General features: G+C 22.1%; 1 protein-coding gene across 2 annotated transcripts in view; it reads right to left on the reverse strand.

The window, feature by feature from the left end:
* LOC122510302 (protein rhomboid-like) overlaps window positions 1–12,041 on the reverse strand; it is a 193,524-nt gene that overhangs the window by 24,883 nt on the left and 156,600 nt on the right. The window lies entirely within an intron of this gene.

Here is a 12,041-nt window from a genome sequence, read left to right on the forward strand (position 1 = left end):
TGAATCAGTAAATTTGACTAATAAAATACTACTTCAAATTTAGAGAGTTCAAAATTCAATTATTTTCAAAAATTTTAATAAAATTCTTGACAAAATTTCAATTATTTTCAAAAATTTTCCGCATTTAATTAATTTTCATAAATAACAATATTCATCACAAGAATTCAATTATATTCAAAATTAATAAAATTCTTTGCAGAAATTCAATTATTTTCAAGGAATAAAAAAAATTGAAGTCAACATTTCAATTATCTTTATAAATTAATTTCAAAATTCAATTATTTTCAGAAATTTTAATGAAATTCATTGCGAAATTCAATTATTTTCAAAAATTGTAATAATTTGGTAAAATCTTTTAAAAATAATAGAAATTTGGTAAATTTTTGAAAAATAATTGAAATTTGAAAAAAACTTTGAAAAATAATTAAAATTTGATAAAATCTTTTAAAAGTAATTGAAATTTGGTAAAATCTTTGAAAAATAATTGAAATTTGGTAAAATCTTTTAAAAATAATTAAAATTTGGTAAAATATTTTTAAAATAATTAAAATTTGGTGAAATCGTTGAAAGATAATTGAAATTTGGTTAAATCTTTTAAAAATAATTGAAATTTGGTAAATCTTTGAAAAATAATTGAAATTTGATCAAATCTTTTTAAAATAATTGAAATTTGGTAAAATCTTTGAAAAGTAATTGAAATTTGGTAAAATCTTTGAAAAATAATTGAAATTTGGTAAAATCTTTTAAAAATAATTAAAATTTGGTAAAATATTTTTAAAATAATTAAAATTTGGTGAAATCGTTGAAAGATAATTGAAATTTGGTTAAATCTTTTAAAAATAATTGAAATTTGGTAAATCTTTGAAAAATAATTGAAATTTGATCAAATCTTTTTAAAATAATTGAAATTTGGTAAAATCTTTGAAAAGTAATTGAAATTTGGTAAAATCTTTGAAAAATAATTGAAATTTGGTAAAATCTTTTAAAAATAATTAAAATTTGGTAAAATATTTTTAAAATAATTAAAATTTGGTGAAATCGTTGAAAGATAATTGAAATTTGGTTAAATCTTTTAAAAATAATTGAAATTTGGTAAATCTTTGAAAAATAATTGAAATTTGATCAAATCGTTTTTAAAATAATTGACATTGGTAAATCCTTGAAAAATAATTTAAATTAAGTAAAAAATTTTATTAAAATTCGTCAAAAGAATTCAATTATTTAAAAATTTGTTAATAAAATTCTTTATAAGAATTAAATTTTAAGAAACATTCAATTATTCAATAAATAAAATAAACAATCATGAAAATAATTTTGAAGAAGTAACAGTAACAATATTCTTTATCTTATAATATAAAATAATGATTTTAACATTCGATTCTATTTAATTATTATAAAACATGAAAAAATCATGAAGAAATCATTTTATAACAATATTTTTAAAGTTGAATAATTTCAAAAAGGTTTGAATATGAAATTTTTGAAAATCTTAATTTCCATAAAAAAATAATAATAATTAAATACTTAAAAGATTTAAAAAAGAAATTATTGTTTTTGAATAATTTTACAATTATAAAGATATTATTAAATTCGTAAATTTTATTATTAATCATGAAAAAATATATGAATGAAAGAATACGAAGATTAATATATTTAATGGTGTATTAAGGAGAATTAATCATCCATTAAGAATAAATTAATTAATATTAAATTATTTATTAAATAATTAAAATTAATTAATTAATTAATTATTTTATTTATTAAATTATTTATTAATTAATTATCTATTAAGAATTATATACTGTCTATTAAAATAATTGTCAAAATTATACAATTTATACATTTAGGAAAGAAATTCATTAATTTACAAATTGCATTTTTGTAAATGAGTAAGTGAGTGATTGAATAGTTGAACACCATTTAGTATCAATTAAAAATCAAAATGTCGACTTCAATATGGCAGAAGGTCATCGATAAAACAGTTTTCGAAATAAAAAGCAATTAAAATCAAATTTTTTATTCCCTCACTAATATATTCAATTTTTTCTCTGTAATTTTTATAGAATGGACTAATATATTTCATACAAGATTAGAAAAATTCTTTTCTTCAACTAAAGTTAACTAAAATTCCAATTAATACCTACTTGCATTAAAATTCAAGTATTAATAGAAATTTTGAAAATAATTATTCAGGAAAATTAAAAGAAATTTAAAGCAAATTTTACAGGTACTGTGACAAGTATACTTTTACTTGACTCAAGTAAATTTATTTATTTATTTTTTTTTTTTTTTAATTGCTAATGTTAATGTTAATTGCTAATGTTAATTACGAACATCGTTAATGGGCATGAGTGTTATTAATGTAATTATAAGTATTGGATTATAAATTGAAAATAGTAGTAAAATAATTTTGCGCTACTGTGAAATTACAATAAGTGAATCTATAAATTACGTCACTATCGAATCCAAAAGTGTCACCTAAAGTATTGTAGTAATAAATCTAAAATAGTCTTAAATAGTAAAATTTAAAGGAAGCAAACAAATTTTGGACGGTGGATAGAAATTTCGTTAAAAAAAAAAAAAAAATTGAAAAGAAAAGTAGAAAAAAAAAGAGTGTCGAGAAGAAGTGAGCGGAAAACGGTGAAGAGATCCAATTACTCGAAGAAGCGCTTGAGGTAGTAACGGCTTACAAAGTGCCCACGATTTCGCAAAGCTCTATTCCTCGGCACACTCTTGCATCAGGCTAAACTTTATATATATATATACACTTATAAGTATAAATATATATATTATATATATATTATATATATATATTTATATGTGTGTATAGATATACGTTCGTTGGTTCATGGTTGGCGCGTATGTGGCTTACTACTCTGTGTACACGCTTGTAAACTCGACAACCTCGTGTACATACACCGGCAGTAATACGGCTAACCTTAGGCGAAGTGCAAACGAGGGGTGGCATCAAGGGAGAGTGAGAGAGAGAGAGAGAGAGAGAGGAGCAGTCTCGTAATCCCAAAGGAATAATCCATATTGGTTGCCATGAGGCTGCACCACGGAAACTCTGTCTGGACAAGACTACTTCTCATACTCTGGTTTCACGAATTATCCGGACTATATTCTACAAAGGCCGCCGACTATCGATATTGTCATCCACAGAGCTCCAGGGGGACTCTAATAAAACTGTAATATCCGCTTGATTGTCGCTTTTTATGACAGAGAAAAATTTAATGGAATTTGTCTGCCTGTTATTATGCTTTGAAAATGAGAGAGTGCGAGGGGGCAAAAAGAGAGAGATAGTGTGAGAGAGAGAGAGAGAGAGAGAGAGAGAAAGAGGGAGGCGAAAAAACAAGAAAGAAAATAGTGTCTCAAGAAATACTTTTTTTCTTTTGCAATTTGTATTTTTTGCAATTGACACTAACATCAATCAAGATGCAAGTCCATTTATTATGCTCGGAAAATTGAAGATGTAAAACCAATTGATTGGGACTTGTTATCCCTTCAATAATTTAGTCAGTTTACTTCTTGTTGATTTTTATTGAATTCATATAGTGTTTATTTTATCCTCGAATTTAGAAATTCTATTAATTCGATTCTTGGAGTTTAATGAATATAAATTGATATTTTGAAATTCTTAATATTATTATTAATAAAAAAATTATTAAAGTAACTTTTTTTTAACTTTTGTTAAAATTAATTTAAGAATGTAAAAATTTTTAATTCAAATTTTTTTCATAAAAATAATGAATTGAAATATAGTTTTAATATAATTATTATAACTATAATAGTAATTTATTCTGACACGGGAAATTCAGGAAAAAGTCAGACATTTTAAAAGTGCTGAAAAAAATTAAATATTTAGAATTCATGAGAAAATTATGAATTTTTGTGTCTTTTTTGTTTGACCCATAAACTATGAAATTACTACGAGTTCTAATCATGAAATTATTACTTAGAAATTATTTAATGAATAATACTCAAATATTTCAAAATTAATTGAATTTTAAAAGAGTTGCGTTTACAATTTTCGTAAATAGAAGAATTTCAGATGGTTTTAATTTGAAATTTGATAAAATTTCAATTTTCTATAAATTTAATTGAAAACTTTAAGGAACTAAGATTTTTGAAAAATTTTAATAATTCAAATTCAAACACAAAAAAAAATTGAATTTTGAAGTTACAAATGATTGCAGAAATTCAATTATTTTCAAAAGTAATAAAATTTTACGCAGAAATTACGAGAATTCTCGCGAAGAATTTTATTGACGTTTTTAAAATTAATGAATTCTTTTAAAGACAAAATTTTATTATTTAAACAAATAATTGAATTCTGACGAAGAATTTTATTGAAATTTAGAAAAATAATTGAATTCTTTGGAAGAATTTTATTGAAATTTTGGAAAATAATTGAATTTCTGAAAATAATTGAAATGATTCAAAAAGATTTTATTATTTCTAAAAATAATTGCATTCTTTGAAAGAATTATATTGAAATTTTCAAAAATAATTGAATTGTTAGAAGAAAATTTTTATTATTTAAAGAAATAATTGAATTCTGACGAAAAATCATATTGAAATTTTGGAAAATAATTGAATTCTTGGGAAACATTTTGAAATTTTCGAAAATAATTGAATACTTTAGAGAAATTTTATTATTCAAACAAATAATTGAATTCTTTGGAAGAATTTGATTGAAATTTTGAAAAATAATTGAATTTTTAGAAGAAATTTTATTATTTAAAGAAATAATTGAATTATGACAAAGAATTTTATTGAAATTTTGAAAAATAATTGAATTGTTAGTAGAAGAAATTTTTATTGTTTAAAGAAATAATTGAATTCTGGCAAAGAATTTTATTGAAATTTTCGAAAATAATTGAATATTTTGGAGAAATTTTATTATTTAAACAAATAATTGAATTCTTCGGAAGTATTTTATTGAAATTTAGAAAAATAATTGAATTCTCTGGAAGAGTTTTATTGGAATTTTGGAAAATAATTTAATTCCCACGAAGTGTTTTATTAAAATTTATGAAAATAATTGTATTCTTTGAAAGAATTTTATTGAAATTTTGAAAAATAATTGAATTATTAGAATTATTTGAATTCTCATAGAATTATCTAATAAAAATTGATTTACATTTCATAAAAATGAATTTCAGTTAAAATTTTTTCATTATAATTGAATATTAAAAGCATTATAGCATGAATTTAGAAATAATTAAATTTTAAAAAGGTTTAAATTTAACAATTTTAAAAATCTGTATTTTGCATACTTTTAACTAAAAATTCAGTAGAACTAACTTTTTTAAAAAAATTTAATTCAATATATTTGAAATTATTTAAAAAAATTTTTTTCTGCTATATATTTAATTGAAGAATTTCCAAATTATCAAAATTTCGGAAAAATTGATTTGTAAACAAATGGATTTGAAAATTCTCAAAGTAGAACTTTTTCAGTTATTAAAAATAATTTATTTAAAGAAGAATTTTTGGTAAAAATTGTAAAAAATAATAATTGAAATGAAATCATGAAAATAATTTTGAAGAAATTACAGTAACAATATTTTCTTATAATATATATATAAAATAAAGATTTTATCACTCGGTCATCTTTAATTATTATAAAAGATGAAGAAAATTTCTTAATCGTAATTTTTAAACAATTAACAATTTGCTAATATTTTTTATAAATAAAAAGGAGAAAAAGTTGCATAATTTAGATAAATCGATATTTGTTATAGAAAAAAGTATATAATAATCAAAATGGCTATATTCTTTATTTGTTAGTCGTAATTTTGTTTAAATATTTTAAATTTTATAATATTATTTTATTATAAATCATGAAAAATTAATAAAATTGTTTTATTATTGAATGAAAGGGAAAAATTGCCTAATATTATTTTAATATAAATCATGAAAAATTAATAAAATTGTTTTATTATTGAATGAAAGGGAAAAATTGCCATTGCCTGTGAGACAAAAATCAAAATGGTGGATACAACATGGCGGAATGTCGATAAAACAGTTTTTGAAGCAAGTTTTCGTTATCGATAAAAATATTTACTGAACAATTTTATTCTTTCATTACTTTTTCAATTTTTTTTCGATTATTTTTTTCAATTTGAATAATAATAATTTAATAATAATAAGTTTCAAAAAAAAGTATGGTAGCAAATAAATTATTAAATAACTATCGAATACGAAGAGATCGTAAGCGAGGGAATTAAATAATCGCCATAAAGTATCGAGAGGTGGCTGGAAGCGTTAATGGGGAAAAGTCCCCCATCACTGGGGAGTGATCAAGTTATATATTGAAGATTGAAAAAAAAAGCTGTAAACTTCGTTAGCCATAATGTTTTGAGGTCGAGGAACATGTTAGATATGGAGAAAGTTAGCCAAACGGTCAAGTGAGTTTAGGGTCAGACATTAAAGTTAGTTTGTCCAAGAACATTTACACCAACATCATGGTATCGACTCACTTAAGGGCACACACACCCCTCTCTCTCTCTCTCCTACAGCTGTTAGGTTAGAATATAGACACACACAGAAGTGCATATATAGAGGGCGAACTTGATAGGAAGTTCACTAATGTTAACTAGATAGTAGAAGCTTTGCGATTGGTCGCAAGTTCGACGGATGGTATCATTAATCGCAATTTTCGGCAACGCGCGCTTCTAACAGTAACTAGAGTCCAATTACCGGTTCCAGGGGCACAAGTGCTCGTTGCATAAGCAAACTAGTTACAATGCCGAGTGCCCACTAGACGATATTGGCACTCTCGGCGTGCACATTGCGCGACGACCAAGGGTGTATACTCACTTTGGTGAGCCATACAAACTGGAGCAACACAGCAGCAATAGAACTAGTATAATGCTTTTTTTTTGGGGGAGGGGGCACTTTTGAAGAGTCGTCGAGAGATTGACTGAATCTCATCGAAAAGGTCGTTAGATACGCTCAGATTGCGATTGCAAAAAAAAGAAAAAATATTCACATACTGTCAATATAAATTGAAGCTAAAACTTTTTGAATTCAGTTTTGTTGCGGTTCATAGAGTTCGTTTAACTTGGATAGAAAAAAATTCCCCCTTCCCGTACTTTTTAAAAACATATAAATCTACGCACTTGAACGAGGCACTTGTCGAAATAAAAGTCAATGACTCTTAACAACGATTGAAAATTATTCTCCCCCTGTATTTTTGATTCAAGTGAAAAAAAATATTTATCAACGAAACAACTTTTACAGGAAATAGCAATTTTATTTCATTAAAGTTTTTCGAATTTAAACAAATTATTTTTTGTACCAATTAATTTTTGTCAATTTTGAAATTTTGAAAAATTTCATTGAAAATTGAAAATTTTTTTTCACTTCAAATTGAAAGTGGAATTTATTGCAGATTTTTTAGCATTCTACTTAATTCCACACAAATCAAAAATTCTTTTACTAAATTAATAAATACTTAACTGGGTACCATATAAAATTTTGAATTAAATAAATTTTGAATTAAATAAATTTTGAGTCAAAGAAAATTTATTTAAATTAAATATACTTTACATGAACAAAGTTAAATTTATTTGTAACAAATAAATTTTCTCTTAACCAAATAAAATTTACTTAAACCAAATCAAATTGATTTGTTTAAAAAAATTAACTTGAATATAGGTAATAAATTTTCTTTGAACCAAAAAGAATTTATTTTAAGGAAATCTTAATTTGAACCAAATGAAATTTATTTTAACCAAATAAAATATATTTTAACCAAATAAAATATATTTTAACCAAATAATATTAATTTTAACCAAATAATATTAATTTGAACCAAATAAAATTTATTTAATGAAAAAAATTGATATGTATCAAAGAAAATTGACTACAATTGGAAAATTTCACTTTGAATCAGATAGAAATTATTTGAATCGAATAATAATGTTTCCTAGTACCATATAAAATTTATTTGAATCAAAAAAATTTTCTTTGGATTAAAGAAAATTAATTTGAACTGAATATAGTTTAGGTATATGAACTAAATTAAATATAATTGAATCAAATAAATTTTCTTTTAACCAAATAAAATTTTCTTTAACTAAATAAAATTGATTTGCATAAAAAAAATTAACTTGAATATAATAAATTTCCTTTGAAGCAAATAGAATTTATTTTAACGAAATCTTTATTTTAACCAAATGGAATTTATTTTAACCAAAAAAAAATTATTTAAACCAAATAAAATTTATTTAAAGAAAAAAATTGCTAAGCATCAAAGAAAATTGACAACAATTGAAAATTTTCACTTTGAACCAGATAGAAATTATTTGAATCGAATAATAATGTTTCCTAGTAGCATAGAAAATTTATTTGAATCAAATATATTTTCTTTGAGTTAAAGAAAATTAATTTGTACTGAATATAGTTTAGGTATATGAACTAAATTAAATTTAATTGAATCAAATAAATTTTCTTTTAACCAAATAAAATTTACTTAAACCAAATAAAATTAATTAAACCAAATAAAATTTACTTAAACCAAATAAAATTCACTCTAACCAAATAAAATTTACTAAAACCAAATCAAATTGATTTGTTTAAAAAAATTAACTTGAATATAGGTAACAAATTTCCTTTGAACAAAAAAGAATTTATTTTAACGAAATCTTTATTTTAACCAAATGAAATTTATTTTAACCAAACAAAATTAATTGAACCCAAAAAAAATTTATTTGTATCAAAGAAAATTGACTTCAATAAAAAAAAAATTCCCTTTGAACCAAATAGAATTTATTTGAATCGAATAATAATATTTATATGCACCATATAAACTTTATTTGAATCAAATAAATTTTCTTTGGGTTATAGAAAATTAATTTGAACCAAGTATAGTTTATATGAACTAAATTAAATTTATTTGAAACAATTAAATTTTTTTGAACCAAACAGAATTCTTTGAGCCAAAATAATTTCAACTAAGTATAGTTTAATTGAACTTAATTAATATTTATTTGAATCAAATAAATTTTTTTTAACCAAGTAAAGTTTCTTTAAACTAAATAAAATTTATATTGAATCAACTAATATTTATTTGTACCATATAAAATTTATTTGAACTAAGTATAGTTCATTTGAACTTAATTAATATTTATTTGAACCAAATAAATTTTCTCTTCACCAAGTATAGTTTATTTGTTTCAACTAATATTTATTTGTATCATATAAAATTTATTTCAACCAAATAAAATTTATTTTAATCGATTAAATTTTCTTCTAACTAAATAAATTTTCCTTTAACTAAATAAAATTTACTTCAACCAAATTTGTTTTTGTACAAATTATATTTTTATAGCACATTTTTTTTAAAAACAGTTTTTCTTATTAGGATATAAAATTGAGGGGAAAAAAGGAATCAAAAGTGTTGCGATGTAACGTTTCGAATCAAATAAATTTTCTTTGAACCAAATAAATACTTTACCAAACTCCTGAGTCAAATATATATTTTTTCTTTTGTGAATACTGGTGTATAGGTGAAATTTCTATCCGCAAATGTTCGATAAACTCGTATACGTATGTATGTAAGTGTGCTATATAAAGTGATGACTGATATTTACCTAAAGTGTTATGTCACATTTGCGCTAAACTGTTAAGTAGCTTTTACTCCTAAGCGACATTTCAAGAAAGTTACAAAGTGAAGTAAACTCTATTTGTTTGACTAGCAGGGCAAAGAAACTTTGATTTCTAAAGAAAAGAGGTAGAAAAATATTTTCAATGCACTTTTTTTTAAGGAAAATAAAATCTCACTTGATCTAATTTTAAAGTTTGCATAAAAATTTTAAGTTCACTTTACTCAAGTTTCATTTGACATAAAATTCACTTTGCATACGTTTCATTTAACATAAAATTAAATTTTAATAAGTTGCCTTTGACATAAAATTCACTTTACAAAGTTGCATTTGTAAAAAAATCGAGTTTAATTTAATTTTACCAAATAAAAATTTTTCCCAAAAAAATTTTTTTTTTTTAAATTCAATTTATTAATAAACTATAATGTCGATTTCATCATTTTTTTCCCATAAAAAAAAATAATTAAATTTTAATCATTCAAAATCGTACATACTAATGATGTTGATTGTTTCCCTTGTTTCAAAATTGAAAATAACTGCAATTTTGGTTTTAAAAAAAAATCAAAAATAAAAAGAAAATCCACAATATATGCGTTTACAACGTTAATTGAAAATGTAATTACATTCAAAGAGTGTATATATTCGCACAGGAATAAAATTCCCGCGGGAATGAAAAATTTTCTGTAAAATATGCTCGATTATGCTGTTTTTTTTTGTTCTTTTGTTTTGCATTTGGATTAACAAACTTTAATGTCATTTTACTTCAAAGCAAAAATCCCTTTTTGTTTGAAAAGTACGCTCTTCATAAAAGTAAAAAACACACACACACTTTTTGTGAAGCAGCGAATAATTAATTTTCACTAAAATTGAAATATAATTACATTGAAATATTGCAGTTAAAAATAATTAGTAATTTAAATTATTAATTGATATTTTTAAATGGTAATGAAGTTTCATTACCATTTAAAAATAACGATTCATAATCATTATTGCTAATCATTATGTCCAATACTTATTAATTAATTTACTAATTATTATTCTCAAGTACGAATTAAATTATGAATTATTATTTTTAAATAAGAACGTGAATTAAACTTTAAAGTTTAAACTAATTTAAAAATAACTTAACTAAACCTACTCTCATGCAGTGAAATCTGGGTCATATTTCATGTTCACTATACATGACTGACAGTTTTTTTTTTTTATAAACATCCGTTCAACGATACAACTATTCACAGAATGAAAATTGTTAATAAGTAATTGTTAATCAGTTAATAACGAAAATGGATATTTCCTAGAGGGAAAAATTTCACTGACAATTTATCCCATTAGAGGGAACATATTCAATTAATTAACTAGTTTTAACTAATGAAGAGACTATCTTCTGCTTAATATAAAGCATATTATAATATATTATATAAATTATATAATCATCCCCGCGAGTAATGTTGAATATTTAATGAACCTCATAATTATTTTTTCTTCATTTATTATTATTCCAGAATTTTTAAACTTACTGTTTTAGAATTTCCACAAGAAACAGATTATATTGAAAAGTATTTTTATAATTTTCTCTATATTGTAATTAAATACCAATATCGGTAATTTGATTATTATTTAATATTTTATTATCCTAAGGGGTAGGAGTTAATAAAGCAAAAGAGTTTGAATAAAATAATTGAACAAAGGTATTAAGATATTTTTAGAAATATTCGAATAGTTAAAATAGTAAATTAAAATATTAAAATATTAAAATATTAAAATATTAAAATATTAAAATATTAAAAATTATTATAAAACATTAATATAGATTATTACATTAAAAAAATTAATAAATAAAAATACTAAACAATTAAAATCTCTATTAGTGTATTCCTTTTGGCAAACTTTTAGAAATAGGCTTTGGAAATTAGCCAAAAATTGTTAAATAAATCTTGAGTACAGACAGTTATTTTTCTACATCTTTTTTTAACTGACTATTTTAATAATAAATTCGTTTTTCTCGAGTATTTCTCAAATTTTTTTTTAATGTATAAAATATGAAAAGTAGCTTTCAGTGAAAGAAAGAACATGCTCAGTAAAAAATTATAACGAAAAAAAAATCTCAAAATCCCGCGGGATTACTGATTTAACTTAAATATTTTAAAAGCCTATAAACAATGGGATATATTTTAATGCATGCGCACCTTTCAGACACAAGAAGCTTTTTTTTTTAAATCCTCTTGGTTACTTTGAGACTCAACGTCACACGATTTTATACCATATAAATATGTATATATATATATATGAAAAAGTTTTCTATATACATATATATATATAATATTTAACAAAATAATATTTTTTTGTTTTGGAAAAAATTTTTATGAAAATATTACAAAACGCTAAAGAGAAATGTTAAAATAAAGAAAAAGTACAAATGTAAAGCTT

The sequence above is a fragment of the Leptopilina heterotoma genome, unplaced genomic scaffold, assembly GCF_015476425.1.
Source record: "Leptopilina heterotoma isolate Lh14 unplaced genomic scaffold, ASM1547642v1 Lhet_120, whole genome shotgun sequence".
NCBI lineage: Eukaryota > Metazoa > Arthropoda > Insecta > Hymenoptera > Figitidae > Leptopilina > Leptopilina heterotoma.